A 10,149-nucleotide genomic window follows, 5' to 3' on the forward strand; every position below is an offset into this window, starting at 1 on the left:
ACAGCTCGACAAACCGAAATACCCATGCAGTAACTCGTGTCAGGTGGGTCCACGAAGAGGTCTTCTTAGGGTCCAGAAACTCATGGTTGACTTCAGAACTGAGACCCAGCCAGGCTTCACTTTTAACTTCAGGATCATTGTCAGTTAGAGGTTGGCAGATAACTTAGTTTGGCCAACAGTCCTCACCCCGCAAAAGAAAGTCAGGGCCGTTAATCCACCGGCTGTCTTGAAGAAAGTTTTGAGCAGAAAGACCTCTTGAACAATTGTCGGCAACATTGAGGCGTCCAGGGACATGCCGCCAGGCCGCAGGATCAGACACTTTAAGTAATTTGGCTGGGCATCACATGTAGTTCTTTCTGGATGGTCTGACTCATTCTAACTGCCATTACAGCGGCTTTCCAGTCGTGGAATCGTCAGGGGCTTAATCGGAGCAAGCCTGACAGAGCGCAAAAACCGTTTTGCATAACTGTGCCTGCGCCAAAAAGAGATCTTCGAAGTGAAAATTCGAAGCAGTTCGTTCTTCTACAAACAACGAACGAAACTGCAAGACTTGTACACAAACAAATAATCAGTTATAACAAGAAATCGTAGCCAGAAGAATTGAAGGCTCGTTTACTTTACTTCAAAAGTAAGGACGTGGATTGGCTTTAATACTCCTTCAGTTGTTTTGCACTCTGTGCATTTTCCTAACATGGAGCTTCAGGCCGCCGGCAGATTTACAGATTTTTTTACACCCCGCGAACTGGCAATGGAAATCTTCTTTTCTAGTGGTTGGTAGTTGCTGTTGCTGTTGCTCCACTAAAGGCTTCTGCCTTGAATGTACGTATCTGGGTAACAAGTTAATGGGCTGGCCATCTTGTTTCATGGCCCTCGCACGCTCCTACAACTTCGACTTCAAGGAATCGACTTTGCTGTCTTGTTGATCGCTTTCACCCGCGTCTTCGAAGTTATCAGGGTTGTCGTCATCATCTTCATGGTCACTTTCCTCATCGCTATCGTCGTCACTGTTGAGCTCATCGCCCGCCAAATACCTATAAAGAGAGGACGGAAAATGAATTTGTGGCTTCTGATAGTAAAAACCGAGCCTTCTGACAGTTTGTGCGTAGCTTTGATGTCTTTCGAAATTTTTTTTAAACTAACCTATTCATCGTCGTGGAAAGCTCTCTTATTCTGTCTTTAAGCAGAGGATGGCAAATAGGGCACAAACGTGCACGGTCTGCATTTGACGCACTCCGACCAAGGTCGCTACATGTATCTCTGAAGCATTCGGTGTGAAAAGAGTGGCCACAGTTTAATCGTTTGTAGTCCACTGCTTGCTGTCTTTGGCAGTCACGCAAATCACAACACACCGTCAGGTCCGGTTCATTTCCAAGAAAGGAATACCCCAGAGGAAGCGATCGCTGGTCCATTGTTGCATCAACAGCTGGGAAATAGTATGGCTGAAAGACAAGGTATTATCATGCATTAAATATTGTCTATAGTCAACACATCATTTGCTTGTTATCAACGTCTTCTTAAAGTGGAAAGCTAAGCTACTGAATGAAAAGTTACATTTTTATCCTTATAAAAGATTTTTCTAGGCCGCAATCGGTACATGTAGCTCGGTTCATTCGAACAATTGTATAGTGTTGCTTGTCCTTTACAGTGGTTGTTCTCATTATTATTCTTTTTTTTTTAAATGAATTCCAGCCAGCTTGAGTAAAATCGTTTAATGAAGTTAACACCTGAAATTTACGATTTCCATGTGGGACTTTCGCTGTTTGGCCAAGCGTCATCCATACATTAGAGAAAATTTCAAACAGGAACTCATGTGATTTTAATGCCATCTCTGCAATGTCTTTGTTACTGCATCCTCGTAAGTAGTTTGGTAAAAACCATTCCATAAAATCAGCGTCGAAGCATCTTCCACTTAGTGCATGGGCAATCGTGTTTATCAGTTGTGGAACAGCCCAAATAGGTACATTACTGTAACAGAGTAATCAATAATATAACTCTCATTTTATTACTGTAGTAACTTTGTGGACAATGTCTCAAATATCCAATTTTTTCATTGGAAGCTCATTATTGGTTAGTAAGCTACAAGAGCAAACTTTAAGCAAAGACTTTTATCAAAGGGTCTCAAGGACCTAAAAGACAACTACCAAAGCAAAAGTCAACTTAAAAACAGTGAATACTTCTGTGTTAGATGTTCTTTATCACTTGTATCTTTCCTAGTTAAATTCAAAAGTTTAATATTTTTCCTACCGTCGTAATATGGAATGGAGTATCTCAATTTTCTTCTCAGTAAAAACTTGCAGGAAGTCTTGCATCTTTTCTCCAAGGTCTGTATTGTGTGATACATGGAACAGAAGATCACTCAACTGAGTTAAGGTTGCCTTGTCGTAGTTTCTATGTCTGAAGTTGATGAAGATCATGGAAGCCCTCAGCATGGACTGCATCCAGCTGTCAAAGTTTCCACCACGAAAGAATACAGTGTAGTAGTACGTATTGAAGCATGTTATCTCATCGAGTAGGTTAACCAACATTAGGTACTGTGGATCTTTACTTGAACCAAACAAATCCAAGACCACATCGCGAACTATCATCCAGCCTCCAAATGCAAGTGATGATACTAAAGAAATTTTTTCAGATTTTAGCTTCTTGGGAAATCTCTTGTTTCTAAAAATTTAGTAAATATAATAATTATTATTTTTGTGACCTCATGATAACTGACAGCTTCTCCCAACCTACAGGTGTACGAAGCTGAAGTATACTGCTTTTGATTTCTTATGTTTCTCTAAATTTGACCAACCTTCCAAATAGAGCTTTATATAACTTCTCAAAAACAGGCCAGAACACTTGAATGGTTGACTCCTCTGCATTAAGAGATACATGGAATGGACCCTGCCATGGAATCATTAATGGTGTGTTTCTCTGTGATGATCCATTTGGCCACTGTATGATGTAGATTATAAGAAAAAAAGGTGGTTTAGTGCTACTGCAGTATAATAGGTTTATTTCAGGAAGGCGTGAATGTATTGTTATCAGCCCTAATCAATGTTATTAAGTGTTAAAAATTATTTATGTGCTTGGAGGACACCACTCCATGGACTAGATTCTTTGGCTATTGTTTTGTCTTTTTATACAGATTATTTTTTTATTCATCAGACTAATGTTTTGTTCCCCTTTTCATCTTTTTAGTGCTTTTGTTTTATTTTGCTCTTTGCTTCTGTATTTTTTTTACATCCAAGTAGCTACCTCTGCAACTAGCTTTTTATTGTATTTCCAGGTGGGGTAGTCACCAGTCACAACCAGTTGGAATTCTTTCATGTATTCCTCAAGCTCAGAACACATTCCTAGTGTGTGTTCAAGGGCTGCTGCATAATCATTCTTGCTGTGGAGAGACTGCTGGAACTCATCAAGCAACCATGACGTTCTTAAACTTTCCATTTCATGCCTCTCTGCATCCCAATAGACCCTTGGTAATTGAAAGCAAGTTATTGAGAGCAAGTGAATAAAATGTTGTTACTATACGTTTATTGTATAGCTTGATTTGAATATTTTTTATTCTACTTGCATGTACTTGCTAACCTTCAAAAGCTTAAAATGTAGCAGTATTAAAAAGTTCATTTTTCTTTGTTTTCAGAAATTTGTCAACTATTCTACAGTCACACCTGTGTTCAACAGTCACCCTAGGGAAATGGCAAGGTGACTGTTATATTCAGGGCAACTTTGCAGATAATATAAGGCAATTGAAAATTTTGGGAAGATGTCCGGTGACCGTTATATACAGGGTGACTGCTATATACAGGTCATCTTTGCAGAAAAGACAACTGAAAATCTTAGGAAGTTGTCTTTTGACCGTAATATCCAGGGTGACTGCTATATACAGGGCTGTTATATACAGGTTTGACTGTATTAAAAATTTATTGGAGGCACTAGCTGAGTGTGTACTGTGAAGATTTAAAATAGGACTTTATAAGGCTTTATTAAGTGTACCTGAGATTCTGAAAGCTGTTCTGGATATTTGAAAAATTGACTTGTGTGTATTCAACAGGTAGTGAAGACAGGAAGCTGGAGGAAAAATATTTGGGCAGTTCAACGCGAAAATATCCCAACAGGTGGTCAATATCAATTCCTTCCCGGCACTCTCTGATTGCTCCATCTGGCATCACTACTCTTGCTGACTGGTGGTTTAATTTAAAGTGATCATTTTGAGGCACAGCGTGGATGATACAATGGATGTCTGCTAACACTGTGCACATGTGCCATGATGTACTTGTTATTGAGCTTGTTGGCTTCCTTGGTGCATGTATGAAGTGGATGTCATCTTCAATGAGTAGGATGAGTTTTTGTTCCTTTGAAAAACGTTTCTGACTAAGATCTTTTGTTGCAGTTGCAAATATTACAGCATTGGATATGTATAATTTATGGTCTTTGACATTGTACAAAAAAGACTGCTTACCAATGCCTTTTTAACTATTTAGAGAGAAAAATGTAGCTGGAAATCTTATGTCTGAGGTTGTTTTTTTTGGTCATGACATGTCAATTGTGTCACTGATAATTAACTTAGTGTTTCCCTTCCTCAAAATAAATCCTATTCTCAAGTTACCAAGGGTGGTAGTTGCCTCTTAATATCCCAAAAACTTTTTGTTTTCAGTTGTAGGTATCTTTCTGCATTTGAGTGCTGGACTGGTTGAGGGAGAGGCATACAAAAGGCCCCTGCTGTCCAGTCACGATAGGGCATTCAAGACAAGGCACAAGTGAAGTGTATTTTTAGATTCATTTCTTTGGACTGAAAATGTAAAAGTAAGGGTATTTTCTTATTAATCTATTATTGACCTTGGAAGCTTATTTTTTAAGGTCTTTTTTATTATACCTCCTTTGCAATTTTCACTTTTTTTCTCACTTCTTCTTTGTTTGTTGTGGCGAAAGCTTTCTCATAATTGTTTATAGAGTGAGGATGGCAACTGTATCCAAGGACCATTCCAGACATCAGTGAGGAGTAACTTGTTCCACTTAATTTAAGTTGAAGACCATTTGCTTTTTGCATTGGACAGTTTTTCTGGCAATGAAACATCATTAGATAAATATGATTAATTTTTTGAAAGATCCTATCATTTTTTCCCGTGACAAATAATCTCTGAGTGTGTGGATGGTTGTTCACATGTGACAAGTCTAGTTTCAAATAATTTCAAAGTTTTATTTGTATTCTGTTATCACCAGAGACAGATTTCTTATTTTTCTTTTTTTAAAAATTATTTCTCTTGGAAGAAAGAAGGAAAAAAATAGTGTGGTGTACATATAAGTTGGCATCTTTTCCCTTATCCTTCAATGTGGCTTAATTCTATTATGGTGCATGTCAGTAGTTTTAACATTTTTTTTGTTCGTAGGAAATGGGGACCATACCTGATTTCTGAAAAAGCTGAGGTTATGCAGAAGAGAAACTACTCTTATCCGTTGGAGATTGCACCTCTTAATTGAGGGAGGTTGTTTGTCATCATTCAAGATAGCTTAGAAGATGTCTTCAAACAGGCCTGGAGCATAAACATCACAGAATTTCTCCATTTCGTCTGGATCATACAAGTTCTTTCCCCCCTTTGCATAGTGTGTAACCAAAGACTTGTGAAATTGGTGAACAAGAGTGCTGAATGTTGTGTCTCCTTTAGCAGAGAGAAATATTTATGAGGGTAATTGTTATGGTTTTGTAGTCAGGGTTGAAAATGCCCACAATTTACACTCTAAATTAATTTATTTGTAGTTGGTTCCTCAAAGTTGTGCTAACTAAAAATACCTTCTTTGTGTCAAACAAATTGAATGTGATATGAATCAGGACAGGGTCAAAGTTAACAGAACTGTGTGCTAGTGATGTATTGTTCTCCTGGAACAAAAACATTTTTCCCTCTACCTCAAGCTTAATCAGGAATATGAAAACATTTAGCTTAGTTTTTGGAATATTTGTTTTATCCCTGTCAAAGTGATATCTTGGTTAAGCAGACTGTAAGGATGCATAAGTGCACAAACGAAGGTAAAACTTATTGCCTTTATACAGGATTTACCTTGTACTTTCTTGGAAAGCATGATGTTCTCTTCCCTCAAATCCTTATTTAATTCATGCTGCTGACTTTGTTTTTCCAGCAAGTTTTTGTTATGCTGTAAAACTTCTGTTGAAAAAATACCGATATTAGCAACCTTGGTTGCAAGGCTACACAGCTGTAATACTGACCAAGATATCGGTTTAAAGTTATTATAATCAGCTGATGGGTGGATGCAGTTTGCAGTGACGTTAATTGTTTAGTTATTACATTAAAAGGAACCAGGTGACACCTACTACATTGTATTTTAGAGAGTGAGGAATTTATTAGTGTCAATTGTTTTTCCTGGGCACAGATCAAAAACATATTACACTTTTCAAAATTTAATTTGCAAGTCAATGAAGCTATTGTTTTGGAACCTGAAAGTAATCTATTATTTTCATTTATCCATTTTTTTTTGCGCTGGTTAAAGTTTAAGAATGTGAGTTGATTCCTGGTTGCACTCCCCCTGTTACAGCAGCACATATTGTAACTGACAAACCAACTAATAACACCTTTTAGTACTAGAGGAAAATAAAATTTGGGGGCAGGGGAATAATCTAGGGCATAAGAGGATGCTTTCTATGAAAGAAACATATATGGGTAGTGTTATATCAAGAATGTTAATTATGAACTGCCATCACACCTTTAAAAAATCATTTGAGCTGTAAAAAGCCTTTAGTGTCCAGTCATGCTTAAGTTAAGTTTCACCTTTGTTGGTGAAATGTATTCGTCCATTTGAGAAATTCTGACATCTTTCTCAGCTAATTCTAAGTGACCCTCGCATATCATTGTTCCAGTGTGATGAACTGTTTTGGTCTCGTCAAAAACTGAAAAAAGGCGCTGAGGGCATAGAACAAGAGCACCCTTGCAGGCATTTTCAGGACCGCGGAAAGGAAAACAGCAGCTTACTTTGTTAACGTTGTTATGTTTTTTACAAAGAGTTGTATCACTGGAAAAACCACAGGCCAGTGCTGTCGTGCCAACCAAAACAGAGACATTTCCCCAACAGTCACTGGCAGCAAGTGCAGAGTGTTGACTCTTTTTGTTTCTCAGCTCTCGCGGCGCTTTGACAGAAAACATCTCAATCACGGTTGTTTAAAAGGACAAAAAACGCTGGTGTTGTTGTCGGCAACATTGGGAAAATTGACAGTCCTTGCCACCCGCCCTGTAGCCGTGGTTTAGGCGGGAAAACTTATGTGAGCGAGTGCTGGGCAATGAGCAATAACAAGAATACAGTTGTCGAAGGTGAAAGTAAAACCCTTTATTAAATAAAACACAAACGATCAGAAACATACATTTTCCCTCTATAACAATCTTACGAACCAAAAACCCTACATACTATCACCTCGATGAGTGAAAATACAAATTGGCACGAGTTCCTTGAAATCTAAAGCGATTTAAAGGAGTAATTATACATACAGCACTTCAAACTTCGACTCGAAGACGCCTTCCTTGGTGTTCTCAAGTTGCAGAAGTGAAAGTTCAACTTTAAATAGCTCTAAAAAAATTTCATACAAACGAAAAAAAAGTCATATTTGATATGTTTCACAAAACTATTTACCTCCAACATTTCTCTTTCCTGACCTTAAAGAGTAAGCGACCACCTTAAGAAACGCAAAAAACCTGCCCTTCTTCGAAACAACAAGCTTCAAAATAGGCTCCGAAGCTGGTCACAAACATCGCTGCTTTAGAGAACCTGTTTAAGTCCGATCTTTTCGCCAGCGTCGCCAAGACATGACTGAATGCTGACAGATTCCGTTCAACGATGTTGAAAAATCCTCAGAGCAAGGACAGCGGCTTGGCAGCGTCCGCCATGACGTGTTAGATTCTGAGTAGTCCTCCGCCATTTTGAAAATCGAATGGCGGGAATACAAGAAACAGTGGCGAGAGCTCTAGTGCGCATGTCTAGCGGTTTTTGCGCTCTGTCAGCAAGCCTTCTCTTTCCTAATATGAAGGAGCTGTGAAAGGAATGACCCCGTGTTTCAAATCTCCAGTAGGCAGTGGCACCAAAGGCATCCTCTGAGGCATCAGGGAAGATGTGAATTTGTGCATGTGCATGCATACTGGGCACTTGGTTGGTTGCTAAGGTAACATCTGGGAACGGACAAGGTTGCAAGGAGAGGTAGTTCTGCCTTCCAGGCCTCCCAGGCATCTAGTAGTGGGCCTGATATGGGTTTGTCCCAATCAAACCCGAGTCTCCACAGAGGGGGGAGGGACAGGGGGGTAAAACTCCCTTCTCCCTACTTTCTGAGCCAATTTCTCCCTCCTCCCTACTTTTTGAGCCAATTTCTGCCTCCTCCCTAAACGTTTACCTCACAGCATCATCAAGTATATATACCTGGACAAGTAATAGACATTAGGGCGAAAAATGAAGGAATTATACTTATTGAAGTATGAATGTTACGGTAGTTACATTTTAGGTCCAATGGGCTGAGAAATTTCTTAGTTTTGCAAACGTTTGATAACTTGGTTTCATCAATGAGTATTCTTTAACAGGCTTGTTACTCATGACTCAGTTACGATAGTCTGAGTCAAGTTCCAGATCACTCTAGCCAGGTAGATCCAGATAGATGCTTGACCTTACCGCTGACCGGTTAGCTCAGTTGGTGGAGCGCCAGACTACTGTGCTGTATCCAGTCTATTCAAGTGACTATTCAAGCGAAGATGACTTGGCAGAAGAGTCAAAAGAATGTATTCATCAGGTACTCACCAAAGTATTTAGCCGCGCAAAATATATTTTATGCAAACCACATCAACCCTTCCAACCGGACCATAAACTTGCGGAAAAAAATATAAATATGAATAAATGTATGGAAAGTTAAAAATAAACTGCACGCTTTACAGCACAACTATATTGTTCAAATTTGGAGAAGACAATCTGTTAGATGCATTTTGCCTCATATGTTAACTTTGCGATTCATAAATTGTTAAAAGTTCAATTCAAAAAATTATTTGTCATCGGATTCCCATAAAAACACTGTAATTTGTGACGGTAATGACTACCCGCAGAGCTACGGTCAATTTGTCAAGACCGTCAAGATCAACTCCAAAACCGCGACTGAAGCGTCTTCAATCAACATTTGCAGCCAAACTGCGAAAGGCAAACTATTTGAGTATTTCAGTAATGAGGTTGAAACTAGCTGAACTTAATTGGTTGAAATTAACCCTACCAAATCCAACATATAAAGCACATTGTTTTCCGCAATTGAATATTCATAAGTTCCATCGGCGGCAAGATAATGCTCAGTGAATGGCGTATATATGATTACTGTGGCGTTCAAATTCGTCTAGAATCTTTAAAACAACTAAAATAAATCGAGATTCCAAGAAGACAAAACATAACTGACATTTCTAGGCGCCAGATCAAAAACCTACTTTTTCTCCCTCCTCCCAACTTTGTTTGGGCCATTTCTCCCTCCTCCCTATTCTGTTCCTGCCCGCTCTCCACAGCTCTTGCAGAATGATCCCTCAGTACAAATGGTGCTACCAATCCAAGGGGATCGAAGGTGGTTGATGTCTGCTTTAGAATGCCTCGCTTGGTTGGGGCTAACTGCTTTGGAACTACTTTAATTTCTAGAGTATCCTGCTCCACGTTCCACAGCACTCCCAAGGCTCTCTCAACTGGAAGGCTGTCCAGATCCAAATCAAATGGCTGCGAGATCCCAGGGCTGCCGAGGATGTCTTTGGGAGGTAGCTGAGCTACGTAGCACATTTTGGCTAGTACTCATAAACTTAGTTAATCGAAAGCCACCCCTCGACAAAGGCTCAATAAGCTGGAGGGCAAGCTGGGCTGCCTCGTCTTCAGAAGGCAAAGACTTCAGGAGGTCATCCATGTAGAAATCTTTTAGGACTGTACTGACAGCTTCTTCACTGCAAATGGCTTTGTTATCAATGGCGGTTTTCTTAAGGCAATAATTTGCGGAGGTTGGACTCTACTTTGCACCAAAGATCATGGCTTGCATCTGGTAGACATCAGGAGGACGATCTCTGCTTGGACCTCTCCAAAGGAATCTCGTGATGGTTGATCTTTCTCGATAACTCGTACCTGGAAGAACATTGTCTCAATGTCTGCAATCATAGCAACAGCATGCAG

The 10,149-nt window shown here is 39.5% G+C and overlaps 1 long non-coding RNA gene across 1 annotated transcript; it reads left to right on the forward strand.

Annotated features, from left to right (window-relative positions):
• Positions 1-2,120: 2,120 nt before the first annotated feature.
• LOC138050360 (uncharacterized) lies at positions 2,121-4,117 on the forward strand. The gene is made up of 3 exons (XR_011132586.1): positions 2,121-2,480; positions 3,269-3,461; positions 4,037-4,117. It is a non-coding gene; the product is annotated as an uncharacterized lncRNA (long non-coding RNA).
• The last annotated feature ends 6,032 nt before the right edge of the window (positions 4,118-10,149 follow it).

This window comes from Montipora capricornis, chromosome 6 (genome assembly GCF_036669925.1).
Source record: "Montipora capricornis isolate CH-2021 chromosome 6, ASM3666992v2, whole genome shotgun sequence".
NCBI lineage: Eukaryota > Metazoa > Cnidaria > Anthozoa > Scleractinia > Acroporidae > Montipora > Montipora capricornis.